Source organism: Phacochoerus africanus, chromosome 10, assembly GCF_016906955.1.
Source record: "Phacochoerus africanus isolate WHEZ1 chromosome 10, ROS_Pafr_v1, whole genome shotgun sequence".
Lineage (NCBI taxonomy): Eukaryota > Metazoa > Chordata > Mammalia > Artiodactyla > Suidae > Phacochoerus > Phacochoerus africanus.
Window position 1 is genome coordinate 71,327,754 of NC_062553.1, and position 23,149 is coordinate 71,350,902.

General features: G+C 44.7%; 1 long non-coding RNA gene and 1 other non-coding gene across 2 annotated transcripts; both read left to right on the plus strand.

Annotated features, from left to right (window-relative positions):
* Positions 1-5,826: 5,826 nt before the first annotated feature.
* On the plus strand, positions 5,827-15,418 carry LOC125137856 (uncharacterized). Its single transcript, XR_007137524.1, has 4 exons — positions 5,827-6,042; positions 10,736-10,906; positions 12,706-12,815; positions 15,205-15,418. It is a non-coding gene; the product is annotated as an uncharacterized LOC125137856 (long non-coding RNA).
* Positions 15,419-22,339: 6,921 nt separating this feature from the next.
* On the plus strand, positions 22,340-22,503 carry LOC125110408 (U1 spliceosomal RNA). Its single transcript, XR_007130598.1, has one exon. It is a non-coding gene; the product is annotated as a U1 spliceosomal RNA (small nuclear RNA).
* Positions 22,504-23,149: the final 646 nt, after the last annotated feature.

The following is a 23,149-nucleotide window of genomic DNA, read 5'->3' on the forward strand; positions in this document are numbered from 1 at the left end:
AATTTGCCCAAACCGATTAAATAATATTATAATATAGTCGTTATGAGAGAATTGTAAGTCTGCATGAATAAAAACTTGTATTCATTGTCAAAAGGATATTAGAATAGAATGACCTTGGCAGACTGTTGTGTTTTAGAAATCTGTACACTGAACTCTATCCTTGTTATTAAATAATTAAGGATGGGGAAGGCTTATCTATTCAGCGTTTATTACTGCATCAGTCTCACCAATTATTTACTATGTCTAAATGATGGTAAATTTTTTAAAGGCTTGAAATAGAAATGTTTCCTGTTGAGCACAAGCACAGAAGCTGAGCCTGCTGTTAATGGCCTGCTTATCCAATTGCCTTTAATGGAGATAAAATAACCATTAGGATCTTTTCCAAGCCCTTGAGTATTAGATGAAAATTTTGCAATTAGTACAGCAAGAGCTTTTGGTTTTGAAGTCCCTGCAGCCGTAAGTTTGACATTAAGCAACTGATTAGTTTCTCAGTGGTAGATTAGATGATTTCTGTGTTTATTACAACCACATGAAATTTTTGCTTTTTGTTTTTTGTTTTTTTGTCTTTTTAGGGCTGCACCTGTGGCATATGGAGGTTCCTAGGCTAGGGGTCCAATCAGAGCTACATCTGCCGGCCTATACCAAAGCCACAGCAACTCGGGATCCGAGCTGCATCTGCAACCTACACCACAGCTCATGGCAACGCTGGGATCCTTAACCCAATGAGCAAGGCCAGGGATCAAACTGGCAACCTCATGATTCCTAGTAGGATTCGTTTCCACTGTGCCACGACGGGAACTCCTGTTGTTATTTTTTAGCAGATCTTCATTATTCACGGTCTTTTTGATGACTTGCTTTAGCCAGAATTGGCTTTATATGACAACTTGGTATACTGGGTTGAGATAGTGAGATTGCATTTTGCTCAGTGGGAAAATGTATCCCACTTGATTAGTGATGTCTGCCACGGAAAGATAGTGGATGCTAGTGATGGGCTGTGCATCTGACATCAAGTTAGCATAAGTGAAGCTTTTAGACAAACTTTGACAGCCATTGAATTACCCTTAGTGTATGGAAGTAGAAACTACTCTCTTAGGTTTAGTGAATGGGCTCTGCCAATTTAACTGACAAGAGACAGATTAATAGGAGAAAAGGAATATAAATTTATTAATTTTTATGGTTCCAGGAGTTCACAGAAAAGTTAATGTTCAGAAGAGACTTCCTGTTGTGGCTCACTGTGTTAAAAACCCAGCGTAGTGTCCATGAGGATGCAGGTTCAATTCCTGGGCCCACTCAGTGGGTTAAGGACCCGTCATTGCCGTGAGCTGTGGTGTAGGTCCCAGATGCGTCTCTGATCTGGCGTTGCTGTGAGCTGTGGTGTAGGCCGGCAGGTACAGCTCCAATTCTACCGCTGGCCCAGGAACTTCCATATGTCGCAGGTGTGGCCCTAAAAAGGTAAAAAAAAAAGGAGCAGCCAGACTTGGGGACTTATATACCAAAGGGGGGATTTGAGGTTCAAAGGACAACAAATTATGAAGTGACTAGAAAATTTACGGGAGAACTAACAGAAGATCAGGGTCATGTTAGTAGTCTGTTTGTGCAAGCTCAGTGTTGACTCCCAGTCTCTGATGATAAGCATGTTATTCTCTTCCTGGTGCAGTGGGGGGACAGCTTCCTAAAGGGAACTTTATAGTCTGCTTTCAGGCAGATAAGGGAAACGCAGGGAACTTTCCTGTAACAGTTAATTATCAGTTGCCTTCAGCTCAAAATAATCCTTGTGCCAAAGTGACATATATGGGGATGGAAGATCCTGATCCCCTTCAAATGCTGACCCATTTTTCAGAGTAGAAGATTTCAGTGTAAGAAAAAAGGGAAAGTGGAGTTCCCGTCATAGCTCAGCAGTTAATGAATTCGACTAGCATCCATGAGGACTGGGGTTCGATCCCTGGCCTAGCTCAGTGGGTTAAGGATCTGGCGTTGCCGTGAGCTGTGGTGTAGGTCACAGACTCGGCTTGGATCTTGTGTTGCTATGGCTGTGGCGTAGGCCGGTGGCTCTAGCTCTGATTAGACCCCTAGCCTGGGAACCTCCATACGCCATGGGTGCAGTTCTAAAAAGATGGGGAAAAAAAGTAAAAGTAATTGTTTCCCTAACTTCTTAACTTTGATTTTGAAAGTGTCTTCTCTCAGTGTGCCTCAAAAGTCAGCAAGTCTATAGAGCAAGTGAATTAATTTATATTTCTAAATTTTGTTTTTTAGCACAAGAGCTTTTGTGATATCTATGACTCTGAACTATAAAAAATTATTCCAAACCACAGAAGGGTCTTATTAAATCTCTCAGGTTGCTCTGTTTTTACCCAGCCGCATGTTTTTCTTCCTTTTCTCCCATTTCTTCATCCCATTCTAGCACATGCTTTGACGATAACAGCCCTGTCTGAGTGTTTCCTTTTACTGTCTCCTGATTCTTTATTAACACACATACTTTTCCATTAATACACATGCAGTAAAGTGTAGAAGGTTTCCTGTGATACCTTCCCATGGCAAGCATGAGAATTTCTATTTCCACTTCTGTTTTTTAACTTTTCTTAATGTTTCTGTGTTATGTCTAAAAATACAATAATACAGTCATTCTGGTACTGCCAGATTCCCCTGTGTCTGCTTCTTTTTGTCTTCTTATTTAATCTTCATGCTTAGTGGTGTGCTGAAGCGGCTTTTTTTTTTTTGCTTTTTGTCTTTTCTGGGGGGCCGCAACCACAGCATATGGAGGTTCCCAGGCCAGGGGTCCAATTGGAGCTACAGCTGCAGGCCTACACCGAAGCCACAGCAAAGCAGAATCCGAGCCACCTCTACCACCTACACCACACCCCACGGCAACGCCAGATCCTTAACCTACCGAGTGAAGCCAGGGATCGAACCTGCATCCTCATGGATGCTAGTTGAGTTCATTAACCACTGAGTCACGACAAGAACTTGTTCATTTTTTAGGGATTCTGGGATCTAGTTTTTAAACATGACTATTATTAAAATTTGAAATACATAATATAAGTAAATATATTTATACTTCATAATTATGAAATACATAAGTAAATTATGTTAAAAACATAGGTAATAAGTATTCTAAACTCAACATTTCCTAAGTATTTTTTCCATATTATTATCTATGCTCTTGAAAAAAAAATTTTTTTTTGTCTTTTTTAGGGTCACACCTGTGGCATATGGAGGCTCCCAGGCATACACCACAGCCACAGCAACGCCAGATCCAAGCCTCGTCTGCAACCTACACCACAGCTCACGGCAACACTGGATCCTTAACCCACTGAGTGAGGCCAGAGATTGAACTGGCAACCTCATGTTTCTTAGTCGGATTCGTTAACCACTGAGCCACGATGAGAACTCCCTCTTGAAGATTTTTATACCTATTCTTCTATCCATATGAAGGAAACACTATATGTGACGTGCTGCTACATGATTAGTGCTGTCATGGCAAAAACTGCAAGTCAGAATTTTATCCCCCTAAAGAGCCAGTTGTTAAACATTTGCCAGCACGCCATCACCCTAACCCCACACAATGCTGCTTGGTCATATGTTCAGGGGTTTTTTTGTTTGTTTTTGTTTTATGGTTTTTGTTTTGTTTTGGGTTTGGGTTTTTTGGCTGAGCCCATAGCATGTAAAATTTCCTGGGCCAGGGATGGAACCAGAGTCACTGCCGTGGCAACACTGGATCCTTAAACCACTGCACCATAAGGGAACTCCATGTTTTTGTTGTTGTTGTTTTTCTTTTTAGGGCTTCCCCTATGGCATATGGAAGTCGAATATGAGATAGAGGGTAGAATAGGAGCTGCGGCTGCTGGCCTACACCACAGCCACAGCAACGCCAGATCCAATCCACATCTGCAAACTACATCATAACTCACAGCAATGCCGGATCCTTAACCCACTGAGCGAGGCCAGGGATCAAATCCTCATCCTCGTGGATACTAGTCAGGTTCTTAACCCACTGAGCCACAACAGGAACTCCTCCATATGTTAAGTTTTAATAACCAAATCCTCACATTTGCTGTGCTTAACATCATTCTTTCTTTCTTCCAATTTCAAGATTTGGGCAACCAGCTCATAGAAAGTTGCCTATCAACTGCTATGCTTTGTCCTTTCAACCTTGCCTATTTTTCTTACTTTTTCTTTTTCTTTCTTTCTTTTTTTAAAGGGCCGTAGCCGTGGCATATGGATGTTCCCAGCCCAGGAGTCTTATCGGAGCTACAGCGGCCGGCCTACGCCACAGCCACAGCAAAGCCAGATCTGAGCCACGTCTGCAACCTACACCATAGCTCACGGCAATGCCGGATTCTTAACCCACTGAGCAAGGCCAAGAATCGAATCCACAACCTCATGGCTCCTAGTTGGATTCGTTTCCACTGCGCCACAGCGGGAACTCCTCAACCTTGTCTAAATAGGATAGTTTTACCTTCTGTTTAGACAACAAAACTTGTCTAACACAAGATCAACTTGTTTCCTCGAGTCAGTGAGCATCCTCCTTTGAGTCAGCTCTATGTTTTTTCCTTTTATTTGCTGCACAAAGCACAATCCAAGATCTTTGAGTACATCTCTGTCAGTTGTCGTAAAATGGAGTAGTTCCTGCAGCTTTTCAATTACAGTCATCTGCGTAGTTGGATAGTTTAGTCCGAGGCATATGGAGGTTCCCAGGCTAGGGGTCTAATTGGAGCTATTGCTGCCGGCCAACACCAGAGCCACAGCAACGTGGGATCTGAGCTGTGTCTGCAACCTACACCACAGCTCACAGCAACACCGGATCCTTAACCCACTGAGCAAGGCCAGGGATTGAACCCGCAACCTCATGGTTCCTAGTCGGATTCATTAACCACTGAGCCACAAGGCGAACTCCCAGCATAGTTTAGTTTCTAATTTGTGCCCACTCTTTCTTTATCATCTCTTCCAAGATACTGTGTCAATGCAGCTATTTGTACTTGAAGGAGACTGTTTAACTCAGAAGAAAATTAATGTATTTTTTAAATTTTCCTGCTAAAACAGTACTTTTCTGAGGCTTCTCCATTAAGAATTTTCCAAGTTAGAGTTATTCTGTTTGTTATAACCTGGGTTATCTCTTTTACACTGGTGGCCACAGCTCCAGGGTTGGAAACCAAAGCCATCAGCATTATCGCAATAGTCTGAAGAGTACTGCAGGAATTAAAAGTGTAAATGATCAACATTAGAATCTTTCTAGACTTGTTAGAGACAGTTTGAGAAGATTTCAGTTCCTCAGGCAGGGGGGGAATTGCAGAAATAAAAAGATAGGGCAGGAGTTCCTGTTGTGGCTCAGCAGGTTAAGAACCTGACTAGTATCCATGAGGATGCAGGTTTGGTCCCTGGCCTCGCTTGGTGGGTTAGGTATCTGGCATTGGCTTGAGCTGTGTTGTAAGTTGCAGACACGTCTGGGATCCTACCTTGCTGTGGCTGTGGTGTAGGCTGGCAGCTGCAGCTCTGATTCAACCCCTAGCCTGGGAACTTCCATATGCCATGGGTTCAGCCAAGAAAGAAAGAAAGAAAGAAAGAAAGAGAAAGAAAGAAGAAAGAAAGAAAAGAAAGAAAGAAGAAGAAGAAAGAAACTACATAAGAAGAAAGCAATAACGAAAGAAAGAAAGACAGAAGAAAGAAAAAAGAAAGAAAAAAGAAAGAAATAAATAATAATGAATGAAGGGAAGGTCAGTGCGAAGGAATTAAGTACTTATGCACTATACCGCATTCATTAATTCCTGATTCTTCACTTCCTGTACTAAAGAGAAAAGGAAGGAAGAAAGGAAAAACAGGACATGGCAACGGAAGGCAAATTCCTATGGCTTCCCACTTTGCCTGCACTTGGCTTAAGAAAAAAAAAACTTAGATACTTCAGAGATGGTTTAGAAGTTATGCTCTTTTATTTTTTAGGTAACAGTGAGAAATTGCCTCAAAATTGTAGCGTATGTGCCAGCATCACTTTCCTGGTCCTGCAAGGCTTCCTTATAGAAGAACTTCATTTCTACAGGAGCTGATAAGGTAAATCCTGTAATAAAAATAGGTTCACAGGATACATCACCGGGGTGATTGACTGTGACCACCCGAGCTTTGAACACTTCCCTTGAAAGTTGCTTCCACACACAGCCAGTAGCACAGGCAGATGTGGGTCTGGTCCTCCCAGCTTACACATCTCCTCGGGGCTCCTTCATTGGGGAGGAGGTGGGGTAGCTGGCGCTGTGAAGTGCTCCCTTTGTGGGGGGACTTGGGGTGTCAGGGGAAAACCTGGCCGGCATACCGCAGCAGGTCCCCAGGCTCCCAGGTGCAGAGGCTTCTCTGTTTCTCTCTGATGTCATGGACTGGCCAGAGGGGGTGAGGACAGGGCCTTTGGGAACTGTGCTCGCCAACAAGGGAGGGGCCAGGGGGGACGGACTCTGCCTAGGGGTGATGGGTGCTGGCTGAGGCTGGATGCATGCCATTGTGCTGACAGGGGACCTCATTGCATCTGGTGCCCTGACCACAGTGGAAGGCCACAGAGCCAGCAAGCGCAGCACCGTACTGCCATCAATGTTCTGTGGTTGCACCCTCAGGCTTTGAGTTGGCTGTAAGTGGAAGGACAGAGAGACCAAGTTAGAGAAGCCACTTCCTGGCTGGAACACAGGCAGCTCCATGCTAACCGACAGAGATTGGGCCTGAAGGAGCTTGCTTTTGGTTTTTTTCCTGAGGGGCAATGCACATGTGACTCCTCCCAGAGATAAAGGGAGCACCTGAGCCGGGGTGACTGTGACAGGCAGGGGTGGTGGAGGTTCAGCTAGACGGGGGAGTCGGTTTGGCTTTTGCCTAATCTGCCTACGTTTTGGATACCATCTGTTCTCTGAGATACAACCTTAGAGTGTGGAGAAGCAAGCCCTGGGGACAGGTCTGTGTCAATGTCCCCAAGGAGAAAGGTCTAAAGTATATCTTTGGATCCCTGCTCTATCATGGTCACTACCACCCACCACCAGAGTGATTTCCATGCTGGCGCTTTGACGAAACAGTTAGGATGGGCTAGATATTTTCTGTCCTTTCATTTTTTCCCCTTTATTATCAGTGTGACACAATGGTAGGATCTTTTCAACAAAGACATCTTTTTTTTTTTTTTTTTCTTTTAGGGCTACACCTGCAGCATATGGAAGTTCCCAGACTAGGGGTGGAATTGGAGCTGCAGCTGCGACCTACACCACAGCCACAGCAATGCCAGATCTTTATCCCACTGAGCGAGGCCAGGGATTGAACCCGAGTCCTCATGGATACTAGTCGGGTTCTTAACCCACTGGGCCACAGCGGGAACTCCTCAACAAAGAAAATTTTTTGACATAACTGTGCTGTATTCCACACATCCATGACTGACCAATGTCCTTTCATTTGGTCCAGTGTTTTTTATCTCCTTCTTGTTTCTGTTGACCTATTTTTTCATCACTAGTTTCCTATTAGAATAGTAAAGTGACACAACCAAATATAAATAGGCCACAATTTTTCTTGAGCCAGAGTTCTGTTGGTCTTGCTAAGGGAGCCATGAAGATTTTTAGGCAAGAGTTAGAGTTTATAAACATCCTCAGAGTTCCCGTCGTGGCGCAGTGGTTAACGAATCCGACGAGGAACCATGAGGTTGCGGGTTCGGTCCCTGGCCTTGCTCAGTGGGTTAACGATCCGGCATTGCCATGAGCTGTAGTGTAGGTTGTAGATGCGGCTCAGATCCCGCGTTGCTGTGGCTCTGGCGTAGGCTGGCAGCTACAGCTCCGATTAGACCTCTAGCCTGGGAACCTCCATATGCCGCAGGAGCGGCCCAAAGAAATAGCAAAAAGACAAAAAAAAAATCCTCATCATTATGTCCTAAATGATTAAATTATTTTGTTGATGTAGGTGGTATTGTAGGATTTCCTTTGGGATGATACTGGAACTCAAACGGTTAGTTTCAACTTTCTCTCTTCTAAACTAAGCCCAGTACTGAATTCCTCTGGTATGACAGAGAAATATTATATGCAAAAATAAATCTGTTCTCCCTGAATCCAAAACATTCTTGTTTGGGTTCAGTACACAAGAGATTTGAAAAATTCAGATGCTCATATTTTACCAACCCCTCAAGTATTGCCAGTGTGCTAAGTTTCTCCAACTTAAGTAGGCGTCTCCTGTAAATTATCTAAAGCAAGAGGGTTTTTGGTTTTGTTTTTTGCTTTTTAGGGCCACACTTGTGACAACACAGGATCTGAGCCATGTCTGTGACCTACATCACATCTCACGGCAACGTCAGATCCTTAACCATCCTTTACCCACTGAGCGAGGCCAGGGATAGAACCTGTAACCTCATGGTTCCTAGCTGGATTCATTTCCGCTGTGCCAGGATGGAAAAAAGTAAAAAATTAAGAGTTTTAACCTAGGAGAAGTTCTGTCTCCAGGGGACATCTGACCATATCTGGAGACATTGGTTGTCCCATATAGAGGACAGAGGTGCTATTGGCATCTAGAGGAACAGGTCAGAGATGCTGATAAATACCCTGCAATGACAGGGAAACTCAGCAGCAGAGAATCATCAGCCCCTAAAGTCAGTGGTGCTGCTTTGAGAAACCCTGATCCAAAGTACCTTCATTTTTTCAGGAAAGGCAAATGCTATTGACTTACCAGCATCCAAACCACGTAGTAGCTCTTTCGGTGCCCAGGACTGCTGTCACTGCTCTCATCTGACAAACCAAGCACCCCTTTCTATAAACGAAAAATGAAATTGTCTTAAAATCCCCTCTTGGTCTGTTCCGTTCTTCCCAAATGGATGTGTACTGCTCAAACTTGAAGAAGAGCTACTCAGAGTCAAAATACTATGTCTGTGGCTCTGGCAAGAGAGATGATGTCGTGGATAAAAAGTGGGAAACATGAACAGACTCAGGGCAAGACAAGGGCCAGAGGCCATCTGTGACCCACCCTCCTCCTGGCCAGAGCCCTCACCCCAGCACACTCTCCTGCCTCGTGTCTGTGTGTCTACGCTCTGCAGCCAAGGCCAGCCATGGCCTTCTCATCCCAGCTCCCTCCTCTGCTGGGACCACATGGGTCTACAAGCCCAGGTACAAAATAACCCCAGACGCCACCCCAGTACCTCGGCCACATATTGAATCTGGCTCCCTGTGCTATACCATGGAGCCTTGTCATTCATCTATTTTATACTGTGTATCTGCTAATCCCAAACTCCTCCTTTATCCCTCCCCTCCCTCACTTCCCCTTTGGTAACCATAAGTTTGTTTTCTATGTCTGCGAGTCTGTTTCTGTTTCATAAATAAATGTATTTGTGTCATATTTTATGGTTCACATATAAGTGATATCATATGGTATTTGTCTTTCACTGTCCAACTTCACTCAGTATGAGAGTCTCTAGGTCCATCCATGTTGCTACAAATGGCATTACTATTTCATTCTTTTTTATGGCTGAGTAGTATTCCATTGTGTCATCTGTTCCATAGTGATCTAGTCTGGCTAATTGCTAAGGAAGGTCAATGTTCCAATTTTACCTTGACAGAAATGTCCATATATAAATTTTTTAAAATTTAAAATAACTCTATAGTGAATCTTGAAGATAAAAAGTAAGTTCAAATAGGATGTGAATGGCAATGAAATGTTTTTATGGTGTGTGTATTGTTGAAGCCAAAGAAAGAAACCTGCTCCCATCCTGCCCCCTCCCCATCAGTAATACCCTCAAACCCTGATAAAGGTTGGAACATTCCATTCATACTTTCAAAGCAAAGTATAAAAATGCCTGTCTCAGAGTTCTCCGTGGAGCAGCAGGTTAAGGATCCAGTGTTGTCACTGCTGTGGCTTGGGTCACTGCTTGGGTGCGGGTTCGATCCCTGGCCCAAGAACTTCCTTGTGCAATGGGCGTGGCCCAAAAATGCCTGTCTCTGCACTTTTAGGAAATAAAATGGTCATAATTTAATTATCTGGATTATAGACCCTTAGACGCATCAGTGCTTATACATTTTAAACTTTGTTTCTGAAACCCCCGTAAGCGTTGTGAACTTCCAGGTTATCTTAACTAGAGCACACTTAGCACAGCTTGTGTTTTCTTGATAACCCCAGGCCTCTATAAAGACCATCCGTCTCCTGCAACACTGTGGTAGCCCAGGAGGATGTTCAGGGTTACGTCCATTCACCCCTGCCCTAAATGATCCTAAGCTGAAGTTCAAAGCCAAACAACTTTTGGAGTTCCTGTCATGGCTCAGTGGTTAATGAATCCGACTAGGAACCATGAGGTTGCGGGTTCGATCCCTGGCCTTGCTCAGTGGGTTAAGGATCTGGCGTTGCCGTGAGCTGCGGTGTAGGTTGCAGATGTGGCTCGGACCCCGTGTTTCTATGGCTCTGGCGTAGGCTGGCAGCTACAGCTCTGATTCGACCCCTAGCCTGGGAACCTCCATATGCCATGGGAAGTGGCCCTAGAAAAGGCAAAAAAACAAAAACAAAAAAAAAGCCAAACAACTTTTGGGTTTGTGATAGTGGGTGAAGGAAGGAAGTAGTATCTTGTGTGCTTGAGAGTTGCAGTGAAGTTTGATACTTTCTGGATGACTGGGACTCTAGGAGGGGGAGAAGGTAACGGTGAAGCCATCAGCACTGCCCTGATGTCCTAGCATCAGGGAAGAAGGCCACTGAAGGATGCTCCATTCCCTGAAGCTGCCTCTCCTTTTTTCTCCCGCCCTCCTCCCCTTCTCTTCCTCACCAGTCTGAATGAGGGAGATTTTGCCCAGAAATTCCATCTCCGGGTTCCTCTGCAATGATACCTCGCGTTTGACATTTCAGTGGCAGTGAGGAAGCCACTGCAAGGCACTCAGGATGCTGTCTGGAGACCAGGAAAGGGCCCGATCGACCCTCCCTCAGGGAGAGAGGGGTCGAGGTGAGCGATTTCTCTATGTTTCTCATGCAGGGAAGTGGTTAAAAATTGGCCTTTCCATAGGGCAGTCCTGAATCCTTGAAGTCCATGAATTTCTAGAGGGTCTGCTTGAAATGTTATGTAAATTGTCTCCTTGGGCAGGAGGAGGGGGGAAGAGGCACAGTTTTCACAGGTTCTCAAAGGGGAACATCAACTCTAGAAGAGGTAAAGACAGTGACTCAGAGTCTGGCCGATAACCTTGGTGCTTTGACAAGTCCTTAGACCCCATGTGGTGTCCCCCAGAGCACTTCCTGTTGACCAGAATGAAGCTCTGAGCCCATCTTGACACTACTGAGGGTTTAGTGAATGAATCTGTGACATAGTAAAGGCAGAACCTTCCAATTTCAACTCCTCCACCATTTAACCCTTATTTCTTCATCTCCTGAAAAGAGGAGTGGGATCTATGTTTTATCTGACTCTGCGCCATTAAAGGGTTTATTTATTTATTTATTTAGGGCAACACCCACAGCATATGGAGGTTCCCAGGCTAGGGGTCGAATCAGAGCTGTAGCCGGCGGCCTACACCACAGCCACAGCAACACCAGATCCGAGCCACGTCTGCGACCTACAACCATAGCTCACAGCAATGCTGGATCCTTAACCCCCTGAGCGAAGCCAGGGATTGAACCCAGGTCCTCATGGATCCTAGTCAGGTTCATCACCCCGAGCCATAATGGGAACTCCTAAACGGTATTTTTAAAAAAGAGAACATAGCCATAATCCTTAAACAAACATAAAAGGAACAAGTGTCAGAGTTCCCTCTGTGGCACAATGGGATCAGCAGTGTCTCTGTAGCGCCAGGACACAGGTTTGATCCCAAGCCCGGTGAAGTGGGTTAAAGAATCTGGTGTTGCTACGGTAGGTCACAACTGTGGCTTGGATCTGATCACTGGCCCAGGAACTACATAGGCCACAGGGCAGCCAAAAAAGAAAAAAAAAAAAAAAAGGATTATACTTAACTCATAAATTAATGACAGAACTGGCAAGCTGTTACAATAGTTTAAAAGAGAACACAAAAGCACCACACATTTCTGCTCAAATAAGGGAAACCAAAATGAATTTACAAACAGTGCAAAACTGGCACAACTGCTCAATATCCACAGGCAATAATCCATTGTGTCCGACCAAAATCTGTGGGTTTTTTATTGCTCTTTCCCCAATACAATTTTTTTTCTACTGTACAGCATGGTGACCCAGTTACATATACATGTATATACTCTTTTTTTCTCCCATTATCATGCTCCATCATAAGTAACTAGACATAGTTCCCAGTGCTACACAGCAGGATCTCATTGCTAATCCATTCCAAAGGCGATAGTCTGCAAATATTAACCCCAAGCTCCCAATCCATCCCAGTCCCTCCCCCTTGGCAACCACAAGTATATTCTCCAAGTACATGATTTTCTCTGCTGTGGAAAGATTCATTTGTGCTATATATTAGATTCCAGATATAAGTGACATCATATTGTATTTGTCTTTCTCTTTCTGACTTACTTGACTCAGTAGGAGAGTCTCTAGTTCCATCCATGTTGCTGCAAATGGCATTATTTTGTTCTTTTTTATGGCTGAGTAGTAAGTCTGTGTTTCTATGCACAGGATTTAATTACTTTGCTATCAGTTTTGTACATGTTAACTTTTATCTCTGCAGAGTTATAAAATAGTCCAAGACAAAGGTGGCAATAACTGGGAAAACCACGCCAGCCAGAACATGACTACATTTCAATCTTTCACAGTTTTCCCTTATTGTGCCTTTTTATTCTTAGGATACTTCCCTGGAGACAGGCTTTATGGTAGTGGGCACCAATTCAGCAAGACTGGGGGGCACTGAGAAGACCTCTTATTACCACCCAACTCTGACCTCCCTGCCTGCAAGGTATGTGGAATTCCACAATGGGGCCTTTACTCTCCAGGCGGGCCAGGGTTTAGGCCACTCAGCATAAAGGAGCCCCACAGAGAGCAGGGCTCATAAGGTGCCCTTACAGCACACAGAGCACTTTCATCTGTATGATCACATTTCATTCACACAGCAACCTATTTTATTTTATTTTATTTTATTTTATTTTTAGGCCCGCAGGTGTGGCATACGGAAGTTCCCAGGCTAGGGGTCAAATTGAAGCTGCAGATGTCAGCCTACACCAAAGCCACAGCAAGCGGAATCTGAGCCACATCTGCAACCTATACCCCAGCTCACAGCAATGCTGGATCCTTAACCCACTGAGCAAAGCCAGGGATCGAATCCTCATCCTCATGGATCCTGGTCGGCTTTGTTACCACTGAGCCACAACGGGAACTCCATGCAGCCCATTGTATAAATGATGAGAATGGGAGGCTTGCCTGAGGTGACAAGGACCTGGTCGCTGATGCTGTGGGGACTTGCACCCCATCTGGTTTCAGAAGATGTGCACTTACTGCCACCCTCTGTGCCCTAAAAGATCAGTGCTCCTGGGACAGTCCCTAATGAAGGCACAGGAAGAGGACTCACACTTGCTCACGAAAGTCCCCGGACACCATCATCAATAATGGGAAGTTCATTCAATGTTTTTTTTTCTTTCTTTCTTTTCTTTTTCTAGGGCCACACGTGCAGCATATGGAGGTTCCCAGACTAGGAGTCTAATCAGAGCTGTAGCCACCGGCCTATACCAGAGCCACAGCAACTCGGGATTCGAGCCGCCTCTGCAACCTACACCACAGCTCACCGCAACGCCGGATCATTAACCCACTGAGCAAGGGCAGGGACCGAACCTGCAACCTCATGGTTCCTAGTCGGATTCGTTAACCACTGAGCCACGACGGGAACTCCTCATTCAATGTTTATAACTCACCCGCTTACTGAGCACCTACCATGTGCCAGGCACGGGGGTCAGAGTATTGGGCAAGACCGAGTCCCTGTTCTTGGGAACTTAGGTCCTGGTAGAGAAGACGTACCTCAAACAAGTACAGTGTGGCTCATTCAGTGAGGACTGTTGGAAGTGCTGCCAGGAAGTGCAGGGGATGTATGAGTGTGTCTGGGGTGATGTGACTCTGCTGGGGGTGGGGAGGGCGGCAGGGAGGTGCTGTTTAAACCACCCTCTCAGAGTTCCCATTGTGGCGCAGTGGAAACGAATCCAATGAGGAACCATGAGGTTTCCGGTTCGATCCCTGGCCTCACTCGGTGGGTGTAGGATCCAGTGTTGGTCGCAGATCTGGTGTTGCTGTGGCTGTAGCATAGGCTGGCAGGTGTAGTTTGGATTAGACCCCTAGCCTGGGCACCTCCATGTGCCTCGGGTGTGGCCCTAAAAAGCAAAAATAAAAATAAAAGAATAAACCACACACTCATATTAACACAACATTGTAAGTCAACTCAGGCTTCACTTTTAAAAATTAAAATAAATAAAGATTAGGAGTTCCCCTCCTGGCTCAGCGTTAACGAACCCGGCTAGCATCCATGATGATGTGGGTTCGATCTCTGGCCTCACTCAGTGGGTTAAGGATCCAGCGTTGCCGTGAGCTGTGGTGTAGACTGCAGACGCGGCTCAGATCCAGCGTTGCTGTGGCTGTGGTGTAGGCCGGCGGCTACAGCTCCTCTTTGAGCCCCTAGCCTGGGAACCTCCATATGCCGTGGGTGCGGTCCTAAAAAGAAAATAAATAAATAAAATAACATAAAATAAAATAAATAAAGATTAGGGATGACTAGCAGTTACGGGGTATGGGGGCGGGGAGGAGGGCCGCTGTGGGAGAGCGGTGGAAGGGAGAGATACTTCAGGCAACAGCACATTGGAGACTCTGAGTCTGATCACTGTTACTCTTCTTTTCCATGTCCCTCTCCCCCTATGGGCTCTTCTCTGTGTCTTCAAACAAAAATGTAAACTTAAATATTTCCTAGGTACTATGTTCTGTGGGGCTGTGCTTGAGCAGAATGACCTTTCCCTTCTCCAGTTCAGTCTCTCTCTCCCCCTGCCTTGGAGCCAGTAACTTCAACATGGCTTCTGAGGGAGTTCCCTTGTGGTGCAGCTGGTTAAGGGCCTGGCATTGTCACTGCTGTGGCTCAAGTCACTGCTGTGGCATGGGTTCCATCCCCGGCCCAGGAACTTCCATATGCCATGGGTGAAGCCAAAAACAAAAACCAAAAGTCATTGCTTCTGAACATTTATGGATCCCTGAGTTCCCTTTAGTCACCTTTATTTTAGCATAAGTGACTTTAGATCCTTTCTTGAAAAAGGGAGTGGATATAAAAAGGTGTAAAATGGGGAAAAAAGAATTGACAGAGTCAATCTTATGTCTAGAGCATCGGAAATCTGGATGTCACGTGCCTTTGTGTTCCTGGAGGCCCTGAAAGGGGAGAAGTGAGAACAGCGCATCAGTGGCTACTCACCATCTGAAATGCCAGCACTCCCAGGAGAAGGACCAGAAGGCTCACATGCTGTGCCATGCTCAGGTGCTGAAAGCACAGGGAAACCTTTTTATTTATGCAAATAAACATGCGCATGTATATATGCAGAGGAAGTCTTGGTCATTGAGTCTTTACTAAACACCAACTGTGTACCCTGGAAGCAGTAGAGCACACAGGTCCTGGAGCAGGTTGGCTGGCAATCCTGACTTTAACACTTACTATTATGTGACCTGGGGCAAATTATTTAACCTCTTTGTGCCTCATCTGTAGAATGGGGATATTTGCTATGGGGATACTTGCTACTGAAAGCAATATATTTTTTTTCTTTTTAGGGCTATACTCACGGCAAATGAAAGTTCTCAGGCTAGGGGTCCCATCAGAGCTACAGCTGCTGGCCTACACCACAGTCACAGCAACACTGGATCCCTAACCCACTGAGCGAGGGCAGGGATCGAATCCACATCCTCATGGCTACTAGTCGGATTCGTTTCTGCTGCACCACACCGGGAACTCCTAAAAGCAGTTCTTCTGTCCCTTTCCTGTTTGCCCATTTCTAATCCCCTCTAACCTTAACAGGACCTAGTATAGGAATGGGATCACTAAGCAACTGAAACTAACCCCTGCCTTATGCTCTCCTGAATGCACAGCATGCCTTGTCTAACCTGTTGATTCTTTTCCTAGGTAAAAAGAAATAAGAATGAAGAGTTAAGCAGTTAAACAATGACTAGCCCTCTACTCCCAACAGCTTCCCTAGCAATCTTGCAGGCAGATCACACAGGCAAGATAACATCTGAAGATAGTCAGCCAGTCTGCACGCAACGGAGAAGGATGCAGAACCCACACTCTCTCGGTGACTCACTGAGATTCCCCACCCCCCCCTCATTTTCCCCTTTATTTTATTTTAATTTTTATTTTTTTTAGGGCCAAACCCATGGCATATGGAAGTTCCCAGGCTAGGGGGCAAATCAGAGCTGCAGGTGCCAGCCTACGCCACAGCCACAGCAATGCCAGACCCAAGCTACATCTGCGACCTACCCCACAGCTCATAATGGCACAGAGGGTTAAGGATTCAGCATTATCACTGCTGTGGTATGAGTTCAATCCCTGGCCAATGAACTTCCACATGCCATGGGCATGGCCAAAAAAATAAAAATAAAAATCAAGCTAGGGAGTTCCCACTGCGGCTCAGTGGGTTAGGAACATGATTAGTATCCATGAGGATGCAGGTTCCATCCCTGGCCTCCCTCTGTGGATTAAGGATCTGGTGTTGCCGTGAGCTGTGGTGTAGGTCACAGACACAGCTCAGCTCTGGCGTTGCTGTGGCTGTGGTGTAGGTTGGCATCTGCAGCTCCAGTTCCACTGGGAACTTCCATATCCCATAGGTGCAGTCCTAAAAAAAGACAAAAAAAAAAATTAGAAGTTCAGCAAAGGGCAAAACATATATAATGACTAGAGTGTTATTTCAAGTTTGAACACAAAGAAATGGGTGGGAAAAATCTTTCCAGCCGCAAACTTTGCTGATCCTGTCTCTGCTTTTTCCCTTCAGTCAAACTGCTAAGGGAGATCAGGAGGGGAAAAAAAAACTAGAAATCTTTCAGGCAAATCAACGTGCTTGCTCACCTCTCAGACTTCTCTCACCATGGCCTGTTTGTGGTTGTTTCCCCTCCCTCCCTTCCCTCTTTTCTTTTGTCTTTTTACGGCCGCACCCACAGCATATGGAGGTTCCCAGGCTAAGAGGCGAATTGGAGCTGCAGCTGCCAGCCTACACCACAGCCACAGCAACGCCGGATCCATAACCCAGCAAGCAAGGCCAGGAATGGAATCCTCGTCCTCACGGATACTAGTCGGGTTGGTTACCACTGAACCACGGTGGGAACTCCTGTGTTTTTTTGTTTTTTTCTAATCATGTATGTCATCAGTAAAAACTTTTGAGCATGCACCCTCCATACACACACACACACACACACACACACACACACACACATATATACACACAAACATAGTATTTATTCATTTGGATTATGTATCAGTTTTAATCATGTTCTATTACATATGTCTTATGTACATTAGAGAACTCACTAAAAAATAGGATTTTCAAGTAAAGTTCTTAAAAATATAAAAATTCCAAAATCGCTTTCTATCCCAGCGGGTCTTGCCCCCACCTCCCCCCAGAATACAAACTTACCACTCTAACTCCAGGGACCAGTTCCTATTGCCACATTCGGCAGAAATAGCTCCCACTAGATCCATCTGAGCCCTAAGGCTCCCTAGGCTCCGAATCCATAAATCAGTAAATCAGAGGGTAGGTCTTTCCTTCCAGACCCTCAAGACTCACCTGCTGCTGGTGGCACGTTCTAAGACAGGCAGGAACACTGGAGAGTGAGCCCACCAGGCCTCCTCTTACCCACACATGATGCCCGAGGCTTGGTGTGTTTTCTAGAAGGGAGGTCTTGCAAAACATGATGTCAGATGGGGAGCGACCATCTGTTTTCAGGATCTGCTTTTGAAGAATTGCTTACCTCTGGCTCGACAGCCAGCCACCCCCACCCCCACCCCCACCTCATGGCACCTAATTATACTGATGCCTGAGGGGAGCGTGCACCTCAGAAGCTGGGTGAGGCCAGCGCCTGCATTACACAAACCACGAATTCCTAACCACCAGACAACCCCTCAGAGAATCAGAACCAAATCCTGCAGACAAGGAACATCTGGAATGCCTTGTGTGTCTGTTTTCTTTTTATCCAGGTAAAAACTTACCATTGTTGTCAGAGAAAAATACAAGGCGGAGGTCACATTCTAATTAAAGAACCTAAGTTACATCATGTCTTCTTCTGCCCTGGCCTTTTCCTCAGACGCTCCTTTGTTATTCAGAGAGGTTTTTTTTTCCTTTACAAATGTTTTATGAGTTATAAAACATAAGGGGGATAAGACATGAGTATAATGTAATTTACAAATAGCAAAAAACATTTTGGTGTCATAATTTTATGTAACACAATAATTGGCTAATGTGCTATCTTGATGGATAGGAATTTTTTAGGATCACTTTTCTGAAAATTCATTTATTAGGTCATCAAGTTTTATACTTCTAGTAACTTCATTTTTTTTCTTTAGGAACTTTATTTGGAATTTTAAAAGCCAAAGAGCTATCAAATAACTACTTTTATTATGTTTGATAAAATGTATTATTTGTTGATATGAATGGTGTGTATCTGTTAATATTACTTTGTAGCCACTGCAAAGTGTTAGACCTCTCATTTCTTTTATCTTTTTTTTTGTCTTTTTAGGTCAATACCCCTGGCATATGGAGGCTCCCAGGCTAGGGGTCCAATCAGAGCTACAGCTCCTGGCCTACACCACAGCCACAGCAACACCAGATCCAAGCCCCGGCTGCGACCTACACCACAGCTCCTGGCAACCCCAGATCCTTAACCCACTGAGTGGAGCCAGGGATCGAACCCATGTCCTCATGCATACTAGTCAGGTTTGTTAACCACTGAGCTATGACAGAAACTCCTCATTTTGCTTATTTTAACTTAAGAAATGATTTCTTGGGTGTTCCCTGATGGTCTAGTAGTTAGGACTCAGCGCCTTCAACACTGGTCTGGGAATGGAATTCCTATATCAAGCCACAGCAAACCACAGCCAGCACCCCCACACACTCACCAAACAATGGGGATTTTTGAATTGAGGTATAGCTGATTTACTGTTATTCAGAGATTTACAATCTGGATGGTGTTATTCGTAAAAATTCTTCCACTTCAGGAATTCCCATCGTGGTGCAGTGGTTAACGAATCCGACTAGGAACCATGAGGTTGCGGGTTCGGTCCCTGGCCTTGCTCAATTAGTTAAGGATCTGGCGTTGCTGGGAGCTGTGGTGTAGGTCAAAGACACGGCTCGGATCCCACATTGCTGTGGCTCTGGCGTAGGCTGGTGGCGACAGCTCCGCTTAGACCCCTAACCTGGGAACCTCCATATGCCGCGGGAGCGGCCCAAGAAATGGCAAAAAAAGATAAAAAAAAAAATCTTTCACTTCAGGAGGTAAGCAACCCTGCTTCTCTTTTCTGTGTTGCTTCAGACAAATTGCAGGGAAACACAAAACTCCAGTGTTATGCTCGGTGGGCACATAGAAATGTACCAGAAAGTGTGCATTGTATGCAATCCTGCAAGGGAATTTCCTCCAGCAGGGCTTTCTAGAGAGCGAATGTGTACCCTGCACACAAATGTGTACCCTGCACACGTGTAGAGCGTACTTGCTGTGCGCTCCAGTCCTCTATGCTTGGTGCAAACGCTATTTAGTTATTGCTGATGTTCTTTGAATACCTTACTAGCTTCAGTTCATAAAGATTTTATAGATTTAGTTGAGTCGCATTTTTGTTCATAAACAAGATTAATCTGGAGTTCCCGTTGTGGCTCAGTGGTTAACGAATCCAACAAGGAACCATGAGGTTGCGGGTTCGATCCCTGGCCTTGCTTAGTGGGTTAATGATCCGGCATGTCGTGAGCTGTGGTGTAGGTCGCAGACTCGGCTCAGACGCCAAGTTGCTGGCTCTGGCGTAGGCCGGTGGCTACAGTTCCGATTCAACCCTTAGCCTGGGAACCTCCATATACCACGGGAGCTGCCCAAGAAAAGGCAAAAAGACACACACACGCAAAAAAAACCAAATTAATCTGCGAAATCATGATGTCTATTTTGGTCTTGGTGGGAGACTGATTTTCAACCTTTGTAAAATGACTAAGAAACATCTCCACTTTCTCTGTGCTAATTTATGTTAGTATTTAACTCATATACATATTTCCTTATATTTTTCTAATCAAATGTGCCTTCCTCCAAGGATATTCAGGTCTGCAAGGCTTCTGGGATTATAGCCCTAATACTTTTTTTTTTTTTTTTTGGTCTTTTTAGGGTTGCACCCCTGGCATATGGAAGCTCCCAGGCTAGGGAATGAATCAGAGCTTACACCACAGCCACAGCAACTCAGGATCCAAGCTGAGCCTGAGACCTACACTGCAGCTCACCACAACGCCGGATTCTTAACCCACTGAGCAAGGCCAGGGATCCAATCCGAGTCCTCATGGATACTAGCCAGATTTATTACCGCTGAGCCATGATGGGAACTCTCCCTAATATTTTTCTTAACCTGCCTGAGTTACAAGGTAGTGGACAGTTACCTTCTTGCTCTAAGGCAGACTGTCTTAGATAAATATTTTGATTACTAGGCCAGTATCAATGAAGTTCTTGTGACATATTGAATCTAGCCTTGTAAGACTATGGGATCTTTAAGAGCTCTGCTATTTAAGAAAGCACTACTGCTAGTCACAAACCTTCTGAAAAGGGCTTTTTTGGATTTAAGGTTTGATGGTAAGTGTAGTCTAGTGTCTAGACATCCGCTTTGTGCTTCCCAGCCAGATTTCCAGGTTATCTTTTATTTCACAAAACAAAATGTAGATAGTTCGCTTATAGATTATATCTTCATACATGTTTGTGTACATGTATAAATGTGTAGTATGTTTATCTCTATTACATAATATCTTTTTCTTTGTGGAAGATAGTCTGGAAAAAAATCAAATTGGTGGCTTGTCAGAAGGTCTGATTTCAGGAAGAGTTGCATCTCACGTTAGAGTCCCTCCCCAACTTTTGTGCCTCCCTCCACCTCAGACACCTCTGTGTTCTCAGTTATTCTTTCTTTTTAATTTTTTTTTTGGTGTGGTGGGCACGTTTGTGGCATGCAAATATTACCAGGCCAAGTACTGAACCCTCACCACAGCAGCGACCCAAGTCACAGCAGTGACAATGCCAGATCCTTAACCCACTGAGCCACCAGGAAACTCATTGGTTATTCTTGTTAACCTTTAATAAGATTTAAAAAAAAAAAGGCACTATTTCTTCCTGTTTTAAAGATATAAAACTCTGGCTAATTTATTTTGTCTGAGGGGAGAATACCAGAAGAATCCTGGTTCTAGCGTTATCTGGGAGAGACCATTGAACAGGTAACCTTGGAAACTCCGACTCTAATTCTCAGTGAAGAAGGAAGGAGAGGACTGGGGACACTGACAATATTTACTACGGGGACGTGGAAATGTGAATTTGCAACCTTTGCCTGAGACAAAATGTGTTCTCTCTGAAGACTAGTATGCGTCTAGGAGGGCTCACAGCTTTTTGCAACATAGATTCTCAGCAATCTCGTACTGGATTGCAAAAGTCCCTCGATAAAGGAAACACGTGCCCCTGAGCTGGAAGCGTGGAGCACCGGACAGTTTAAAGGATACATCGAAATACAATGTATTCTTGCTTGACCATGGAAACACCGATCTCGAAGCTGGTTTCCCGCGGCAGAGGGCCAGCTCCGCACTCACAGGGGACTCCGCAGATTCCTCCAGAAGCGTGTGTAGGAGGGGGCGCTGCGGGAGCTTTTCCCCCTAGTTTGCTCGAATTCAAAGAAAGCATTTGTGCAACTGATCTTTCAGGTTAAGGAAGCTCATTCGCCGCATATTTGAAAGAGAACTTGTTTTGTACTTGTGCTTGAAGCTTCACTCTGTCAACATATTTTTTATCAATACAAGGATTGGATAGTTTTGCCAATTTTCATCTTTTCAGATTTGCTGTTCTACCTATAAAGACAGCGGCTTGCTGAACGGCGCCAAGATATCACAGAGACGTCATTTGCGCCAGGCCCCTGAAGGAAGGAGCTAATTTATATTGTTTATCTTTAAATCTGCAGAGTGTCTTTACCTTTAAATTTTATTTGAACTGCACCTTAACAAAGCTAGGGAAAGGACGCGGTGAGATCACAAAAGGGGTGTGGAATATGTAGATAAGCGCAATGGCTGCTGGTCATACTCCCGCTACACATATATTTCCTAAAATTTTTGTTATTATTCAAGTAGCAAAATATTGCTGAATGGTAAGTATAGCTTGGAAACTCTTTATTTAACAAGTAAGGGCGCCTAGAGCGTGCAGGATGAAAGTGATCCTATGTTAAAAGTGGTATGCCTCTGAAGGTAAGTTGCCATCTAGTTTTCTCAACTCATACTTACCTGGCAGGGGAGATACCATGATCAGGAAGGTGGTTTTCCCAGGGCGAGGCTCACTCATTGCACTCCGGGTGTGTTGACCCCTGCGATTTCCCCAAATGTGGGAAACTCGACTGCATAATTTGTGGTAGTGGGGGACTGCGTTCGCGCTTTCCCCTGGCTTTTTGTTGATTTTAAGAAAAGGGTTGGTGTGTAGTTGGCTTCGCTTTTGTCGTAGAATGTATGTGAACATTTAGTTCCACTGGGTTTATGGTGTTTTATTTCTCTTTTTTGTTTTAGGAGCGTTTTGACTTTAAACATTTCTGAAACACGTGGGCTTGTCTTTTAAAAGTCCACCTAGTAATTTTTGTGATATTTCAAGAAGAATACTCGAATTCTTAACCACACCTGGCACTTTTTCTGCGAAGTGAAATACAAGTGTTAGAGGCTGGGACGTGGAGGTATTGGACGGGTTGTTCAGCCTGTCACATCAATCCAGCAGGTTTGTCCTGAGCCAAAGCATGGCATCGCTAAAAGGGCCTTAAACTGTGTAAATGAATGTTTCTGATGGTGTCCTGTTCAATTGTCATGTATGTATGATTTTTGCAGGTATTTGTGAATCTAAAATTTTATCTGGTTTTTACAGTTTGGAGAAGTCTTTTTTTAAAGCTTTTATTTGTCTTTGGCGTTCCCAGGCTAGGGGTCCAATCAGAGCTGCAGCTGCTGGTCTACACCACAGCTGGTTGTTCACGGCAACGCGCCGGATCCTTAACCCCTGAGAGAGGGATTGAACCTGTGTCTTCCTGTCGGGCTTGTTAAGCTGCTG